The 9310-nt window shown below is 30.4% G+C and overlaps 1 long non-coding RNA gene across 1 annotated transcript in view; it reads left to right on the top strand.

Moving 5' to 3' along the window:
* Positions 1 to 558: 558 nt before the first annotated feature.
* Positions 559 to 9310, top strand: part of LOC120614447 (uncharacterized) — a 50072-nt gene continuing 41320 nt past the window's right edge. The window contains exon 1 of the long non-coding RNA XR_005655984.1: positions 559 to 889. This is a non-coding gene — a long non-coding RNA (uncharacterized LOC120614447). The remainder of the gene's footprint in view (positions 890 to 9310) is intronic.

Genomic DNA, 9310 nt, shown 5'->3' with positions numbered 1-9310 from the left:
CAAATTCAAAAGAAGTTGCTTGGGACTGAATGTCCCCTGCCCCTCCCAAATTAAAATATTGAAGCTCTAATCCCCAATGTGACCATATTTTGAGATAAACCTTTCATGGAGAATTAAGGTTAAATGAGGTCATAGAGTGGGATCCTGATTTCATAGGATTAGTATCCTTATAAGAAGAATCACCAGAGAACTCTCTCGCTCTCTCAATGCACACAAAAAGGTCATGTGAGCACACAGCAGATGGTGGCTACCTACTAACCAAGAGAATATTCCACAGAATAAAATTTACCTTGATGGTACCTTGATCTTGGATTTCTCAGCCTCCAGAACTGTGAGAAATCAATTCCTCCTTTTTAAGCCACCTAGTCTGTGGTGCTTTGCTATAACAACCTGAATAAACAGAAACAGAAGTAAATATACACGAAGAATATGAGGTTTGAGCACTGGGAAAACTACCCTCCCCTCACCAGACTTGGTGCACAGCAAACGCACTGCCGTCAAGGACTCAGCACATTCTGAATAGCTATGCTCTATGTATGTCTATGTGCTGAGCTCAAGAACCTCCATCCAGAGGCCTCTTTATCTTGGTCCATTGGTCGAAGCCTCTCTCAGGTTCTTCTGCTAAGGCCTTATCAGAGGGGAGGAAGAATTTGAAGACCTTTTTCTCCCTCTGACTCAGTACCCAGTTCAGTACCCTTTTTCTTCTTGCTTCTTCTGGCCACCCAGGTGCAGAAATTGGCAGGAGCCTTTTGTCTGGGGCTCCTTGGCAGTGAGAGTCTCTCTGCATCACATCCCACCTCCTTCTGCAATGATAAATCTGATCTTCACTTGGCAACTTTCTTGAACACTGCTGTAGTTGGGGCTTTTTCTTCTTGCTTATACTATTTCGGTAAGTGATTTAAAACTTGACTGTTATTTTCATGTTAGCTTGTTACTTTAATCAACTATTCAATACCTGGTAGCTGAGCTCTCTCTAATTTAACTCAGCTCTTGACAACCTATTTCTTTACAAGATCTCAAAACATCTTTAAAAACTATATTGTTGAGTCTAGAGTCTATCTTAACAAAGCAGTTTGGTGACAGTTTTATAGATTAGAAAAGATACATGCTCAACCACATAATACTAAAGTTTCTTTTAGAAAATAACCAAATATATACACTCAATTATGTTTAAAGTTTAGAAAAACATACCGATTAATAAAAGTACATGTGCCAGAGACAGATTATTGTTCCTCATTCTCTCTTTTTACTAACTTCTTAAAAAGAGAAGTCATGGCCTTTTTTTTACTCTTCATTTTACTGAAAAGAATGTAGATGTGATGGCTGCTGGCTGAACTTGAGTCACCATAATGGAATATGTATGCGATTGTGACACACTAGGAATAAAGCCACTGATAAAAGGAGTCAGATTCCCTGAATTCTTAGTAAAACCGCCATACTACCACTAGGCTGCATATTTCCTACAACTCAACTTTTTAAATTATAATTAATTGCTTCTTTAACTTATTGTTTATCAGGAGTTTTGGTATAAGGTTAATCTAATTCTCTCTCTCTCTCTCTTTCTCTCTCTCTCACTCACACATGACATACTGTAAATTTATACACACTACATATAGTCACTGCATTATATTTTGTAAAACTTGATTTTCTGTTCAAGTTATTAAAAAGATAAGAATTGTTAGAATATCAACATCTAAAAAAAAGAACTGAATATATAGTTACACACTCTTCAATATATAACTTTTTAATTAGTAAATGAGTGGAAGATAGAACTAGAATTGAGTCTCAATGACAATTGAAAAGAAAAAACTAATTAAGCTGACTAATTTGCATACTACTAAGATAAAATGAGAAAACTGTGACAATCAAGTTTAAGAAATTTCTTCTAGGGTAAAATAAATATATTTTATTGAGTGAGGCACATTCACTTTTTCTTAGAAAATTAAAACCTTTCTTGATCACAAATTCACATGAGATTTTAAAAAGGTATTGTCTATGAGGAAATCAGCAGTGTTTATTGGGTAAAAGAATTCATCAATTGATTCTTTTGTGGTTATGATGTTTCCATCTTTCCATATATCAGATATTTTAGTAGAAATAGTCATAAAAGATGGCTTTACGGAATATTTATGCAGATGTCTAAAATCTAAGAGTGATAAAATCTATTGTTTCAGAAAAAAAATAAAATAAAAGCTACTACGTGGTAGGTGTTCTATTGTTGAAATATTTTAATTGGAGATTTTTTCTCTGTCTATACTACATTATTACAAGCATTAAAAAGTAAATAAATTTATTCAATAATTATACTTTGATTTTATGAATTAGAGCTTTTGATTCTCACTATAGCAAATTATTTTAAATGAATGTTTAAGAAGGTATTATCTGTTGTAAATAATGATGTTAACTTATTTTCTTGACATTATGGTGACACAACATATATAATTTTAATGAGTGCTGAGGGTTATACTAATTTTTCTTATGGTTCTTGCATTCTGCATATCAATGGACTATGTTGTTTTTTATTGTTTGCTTGTCTATTGAACAAAATATTCTCTTATTATAGAGAGAGTATGAATTATTAAGTATTGCAATGTGATTATTTAATAAATCATTACCTAAAATATCCTTGTTGCTGAAGGAATAGTTGAAAGTATATGAAGAAATCCAAGAATGTTTTTAATTATATGAATCACAGAGTGATATGAAGGATAAGAATTGAAAAGGCATAGCAATTTATAGTTGGAATAGCCTACTATGTAATTTGTATAAAAATAAATGTAATTTTATCAAGCTGTCAATAGAAGAATCACAATGTAAGAAATACATAAAGAGTATTTTTTTTTCAAAATGTAGCCAAGAAGAATTAACACCATTTGGTTTTCATAATTTGTTGTTTTGATTTAAACCACAGACATAATTTGAGGAGGAAGTTGGAATATGTAAAAGATATCTGGATATGTAAAATTTACATATGTGAAAGATATCTAACTGGTCAAAGCTACTAACAGAAATCATACATTAATGTAGATGGTTTTATTTTGTACATGAAGATATTTTTCCATTTACCATAAAAAGAGTTTTTGTGAATTAGAGGGAATCTCGCAATGTTAAGAGGTACCAAAGTGTTATGAACTGTCATAGGACTGACATTTAAAATTCAATGATGATTCTTGAAAGTACCAACATTCCTTTCTCTATCTTATCTTGGCATACTCACTAAATTTATTGTTCCATCTTTTCATCTATAAATCAGTAAGTTTTCAGCTAATATTTGTATTTTTTGAGAACAGAATTTGTAATACAAGTGACTGAAGATAGTAAGTAAACTATTGAATGGAGATATGAAGACTGGTTAACAATTATGTCTAGGTTTGTTATTTTAATATTGATATGTTTTTTACACAAACTAAACATGTCTGAGTATTCTACTCCTCCCAAGAAAATATTATACTTCCTTTTGTACCCCCTTTTATGAATTATTATAGGTCTCTTAGTCTATATGTTGGCTTTAAACATTTGGCAGAGATTGTTTACCAAAATATTTCACTTTTCTCTAAAATCTTTTGAGTGGAATGACAAACCAGCTGAATTTATCACCATCTCTGAGAATCCACTAAGAGTGTGATGGACTAGTATATATTATTTGAGGACTAGATCAGCCCCTCTATATATAGTTGTAAATGTTTAACTTCTTGGAAATAAATAATGGGTTGCTATTAACATATAAAAATAACTAATACTTTTATAATACATTTTACTACTTTTAATCTATGAAGCTAGTGATTTCTGTGAGGCTGATGTCAACTATGCTTTAGAATTTCTGATTCGTGTAACTTTGCTGTAAAAGATACATAGAAGAAAATAATGTAATTTTCCAAAAATAATTTATTTTGATTCTGAAACATATTTGATTAATAAAAACTATATAGCAGCACATTGGTACTTATGGTTTTATACTAAAAATATGAATATTTTATTTTATCAGTTTTTCAAATCATAAAATTACCCATCAAATATCCTATACCTATTTCATAATAAACTTTATTATTATCAACAGTATAGCTTTATTTTGTACAAGATGAAGTTCAAATTAAGAGAAAAATATGTTACTAATTTTAATTTTTATAACAGAATAACTTAATTGTGAACTATGTTACCCTATCCAATGAAATAATATCTTAAAGGAAAAAGCCCAAATTAAATTAAAGAAACATTATGAAAACCCATTAGATACTGGCCTCAGGTGATACTAAAATGAAAACACAGTTTCTCTCTACAAGTTAGTTAAAACATAATGGAGAGAAGAACATGAAAAAACAAATGATTATTAAAAGATGTATTAAGTATTAAATTAAATTATAACTGGCATTCTTTAGGGACGTAGTGAGTGATTTATTATACTAAGATATAACATTTTTCATAAAGGAATTGGCATTTGTTTTAGATGTTGGAAGAGACAAATAATTTTCATAAGCTTTGCAAGTACATAATAACATTTAGAGAGGGACGATAGATTAAAGGTGAATGCAAACAGAATTCCTATGGCTTGGCCTCTGCCAAAAAAGAAGCTAAAGGATGCATGGCGTGGTAGAACTTTGAAAACTAAGGGTATGATTCTGAAAATCTTTTAGAGCTGATATCAGACATAACATAAAGCATGGTTTAAATTTTAGATGCACACCAAAGCAAACTGTGTCTAAGTATGTTGAGGGGGAAACCTAGTAGTTATCTAAAAAATTTGAAGAAGAAAAAAAAGATTAAAAAATAATACAGTGTTTGAAAAAGAATGTCTAAATAGCTGTGAACACAAGAGAAAAGAGCCTATCCGTTGTGTTTCATCAAAGAATTCTTCCACAAACTTTTCTCCGAAGGCCCCTACAAATACTTTAAAGCTACATTATATATTCATGTTTTATTAATATTCAAAGATTGAGAAATAAAGATACCAATATAAAGTTTATTCAAAAGAAAGCTATTTTAAATTTTTGATAGAATATCTTGAAAGATTTTAAATTTCAGAAAAGTTGGGGGCTATACTTTAAATAAGAATATGTTGTAGTTTGAGTGCATCTCATGAAAATTTGACCCCAAGCAATGAATAAATTAGTAAAAACAGAAAAGCAGAGAATTTTGCTGTCACAGAGACTCAAATAAGGATCCTATTTTATTTACTAGATGTGGATAAATTGTGAAACCATTCCATTCTTTAATCCTCAAGTCTTCTCCTTCTTTTTCTCCTTCTCCTGATCATTTTTTATGACAATTGTTGTCATGTATAATTATAGATATAACAAAGTATTAAGTGAGAATTAAGGATAATATATTTAGAATGCATAATACCATCTAAATAGCACTGAATAGATTAATAAATATCCTCATATATATAAATATTTGGGAGTGTAGTAAATATGTAAATAAAATAGTTTTCTGGTTGTAATAATTTTTATAACTACAGTATTACTAATGGTTGTTGTAGAGATACACTATAAGTTATCATTAATTTTGTCATATGATTAGATAAAATAGTATGTGTTGTTTTGAAACTAGTAGTGGTGTAGTTTGAGTTCTCATTAGGAAGATCACTGGGACAGACATAATTGTCATAGCTCATCTAATTTACCTTTAAAAAATGTGCCTAGCCAAAGATATTTCGGCTGAAACTAACATCTCGATATAAGCACACAGACTGCGAAATCAGTAAATTTGACTTGATTAAGTTTGGCTCTACAGTTTACATGTTTTAGAATGTTAAGCAATTTACTTAGTGTCTTTCAGCTTCTGTTTCATCTCAGAACATGAACATAATGGGTTGGGGGATGAGTGTAGAATAACCAACATAAAATTTTACAGTGAACACTTTTTTCTAAAAGATAATATGAGTTAATGTACTTTGCAATATGAAAGCAGAGGTCATAAATTTGTTCTCATTAGGTATGAGGTTCCTATCCATCATGTGTTCTGTGGCTGATAGGATGTTGGCAAGCATTTTGTTTGGTGATTGAGTAAACATGAAGTCTTAAATTTCAGATATTTATTATAAAAATCCAGATTTTCAGCTTCTTTTGAAAAACTGGGATATCTGAAAACAATAGTGCAACATTCTTCAAAGGTAGCAATTAGTAGGAACTGAGTAACTTTTTTTCTTATATGCAAGGCATGGCTGCTATTTTCTCGCAAAGAGTAGAATACTCAGACATATTTAGTTTATATAAAATAATAGTATAGACAGATATGAACAAACTCTTAATAATTAGGATACATTAAGCCTATGTTGATTATCATGCTCCCAATAATTGTTTGGAAAATAATATTAGAGATAAAATATGTAACATAATTTTTATTTGCTTTTATAAAGCCATAGTAGGCTTTTCTAAAATTATAAGTTCCACATATACAGTAATATAACATATGGAAGTAAGAATGATTAAAAAATGAAAAGGAAGAAGACATATTTTTATTTTCCAAGTAATTAGTAATTCAATACAAGGATATGTTCTGTATATAAACTTAACTCAAAACGGAAGATTATATTGCAACTTCCTAATTTAAATCTAAGCAAGAAGAGACTTATCTGTCACATCATCCCCAAATATGAACTTGACATTTTATGGCATTATTTTTAATTTGTGAAAATATATGTGAGATGAAAGCAATATATAACACAGACCAAACTCAGATAACACCCACCCAATGGCATCTAAGAGCTATTTATACTTTGGATAGTCATAAACAACAAAGAGAAAATAACGTGCAATGTAGATTCTTAAAAGACATGAAAGGATGGTTTTAGGAAATTTTGCTCAATAAAAAGTTTAAAACCACAGATAAAATATCAAGGAGTGTAAAATAAAAATTAAAATGTTTAACATTTATAATTATTCATAGTTACATAACATTTTTACTTATTTATTTATTTTTATTAGACTTGACATTCCATATTATTTTACATAAGCTTCAGGTATACAACATAGTGGTTAGACATTTATATATAATTTATGAAGTGATCCCTTCCATTGATCTAGTACTCACCTGGCACTATGCATAGTTATTACTATATTATTGACTATACTCCCTATGCTGTACTTCACATCCTCGTGACAATTTTTTAACTACCAATTTGTATTTCTTAATCTGTTCACATTTTTCATCCAGCTCCCCAAAGCTGCTTCTATCTGGCAATTACCAGTTAGTTCTCTGTATCTATAAGTCTGTTTTGTTTTATTTTATTCCTTAGATTTCATATATAAGTAAAATTATGTGATATTTGTCTTTCTCTCTCTGACTTATTTCACTCATCATAATATCTTCCAGGTCCATCTATGTTATTGCAAATGATAAAATTTCATTTTTTTAATGGCTGAACAATTCTATTGTATGTATGTACCATAACATCTTTATTCAATCATCTATTAATGGGCATATAGGTTGCTTCCATACCTTGGCTATGGTAAATTGCAAGCAGTGAGTATAGTGTTTTCATTTTCTTTGGATAAATATCCAGAAGTGGAATTGCTGGGTCAGGTAGTTCTATTTTTAATATTTTGTGGATGCTTCAAACTATTTTCTATAGTGGCTGTTCCAATTTTCAATCCCAGCAGCAGTTCACAAGGGTTCCTTTTCTTCCACATCCTCACCAACACTATTGTTATTTTGATTTATTGATGATATAAATTCTGACAGTTGTGAGATGACATATCATTGTGGTTTTTGTTTGCATTTCTTTGATGATTAGTGACGTTGAACATGTTTTCATATGTCTATTGGCTACCTGTGAGTCCTCTTTGGAGAAATGCCTGTTCTGGTCCTTTGACCATTTTTTAATTGGATTGTTTGTGTGTTTGTTTGTTTTTGGTGTTGAGTTGTACGAGTTCTTTATAAATTTTGGATACTTACCCCCTTATCAGATGCATCGTTGACAAATATCTTCTCCCATTCACTAGGTTGTCTTTTCATTTTGTTGATGGTTTCCATTGCTGTGTACAACCCTTTTAGTTTGATATAATTTATTTTATTTTTTTCTTCTGTTTACCCTGCCCAAGGAGATATACCAGAAAAAACATTATTAATAGCAATATCAGAGAGTTTACTGCCTATCTTTTCTTCTACAAATTTTATGGTCTTGGGTCTTACATTTAAGTCTTTAATCCATTCTGAGTTTATTCTTGTATATGGTATAAGAAGGTGGTCCAGTTTCATTTTTTTGCATGTGTCTGTTCAGTTTTCCCAACATCATTTGTTGAAGAGACTGTTTTTACCCCATTGTATACTCTTGCCTCCTTTGTCATAGATTAATTGACCATGTAGGCATGGATTTATTTCTGGGCTCTCTATTTTGTTCTATTGTTCTTTGTCTGTTTTTATACCAGTACCAAGCTGTTTCTATTACTATACTCTTGTAATATTGTTTGATATCAGGTAACTTCCAACTTCGTTTTTATTCTCTCAAGATTACCATGGCTATTCGAGGTTTTTTGTGATTCCATATAAATTTTAGTAATATTTGTTCTAGTTCTGTGAAAAATGACATTGGTATTTTGATAAGGATTGCATTGAATCCATAGATAGTTTTGGGTAGTATGGAGATTTTAATTATGTTAATTCTTCCTAACCATAAGCACAGAACATGCTTTCATTTATTTGTATCTTCTTCAGTTTATTTCTTATAATTTTCCAAGTACAGGTTAAATTTATTCCTAGGTTTTTTGGTGTTTTTTTGCAATTGTAAATGGGATTGTTTACTTAATTTTTCTTTCTGATAGTTTATTATTGGTCTATAGAATGCACCAATTTCTGAATATTCATTCTGTATACTGTAACTTTGCTGAATTTATTTATCAGTTCTAACTTTTTTTTTTTTTTGGTGGAATCTTTAGGCTTCTCTCTATATAGTATCATGCCATCTGCAAATAATGACAGTTTTACTTCTTCCTAATTTGGATACCTTTCATTTATTTTTCTTGTCTCATTGCTGTAGCTAAAACTTCTAATACTATGTTGAATAAAATGGTGAAAGTGGACATCCTTGTCTTTTTCCTAATCTTAAGGAAAACACTTGTAGCTTTTGCCAGTTGAATATGATGTTAACTGTGGGTTTGACATATATGGCCTTTATTATGTTGAGGTATGTTCCCTCTATTCTCACTTTGCTGTAAGATTTTATCATAAATAAATTCGAGATTGTATCAAATATTTTTTTGCATTTATTGAGATGATCACATGATTTTTATTTTTCAATTTGTTAACATGGCGTGTCACATTAATTGATTTGTGGATATTGAGCCAACCTTGCATCCCACGAATAAGTCCAACT

Source organism: Pteropus medius, unplaced genomic scaffold (assembly GCF_902729225.1).
Source record: "Pteropus medius unplaced genomic scaffold, Ma_sr-lr_union100, whole genome shotgun sequence".
In the NCBI taxonomy this organism is placed as follows: Eukaryota; Metazoa; Chordata; class Mammalia; order Chiroptera; family Pteropodidae; genus Pteropus; species Pteropus medius.
The sequence above is the reverse complement of the archived record's forward strand: the minus strand, read 5'-3'. Positions and strand labels throughout refer to the sequence as shown.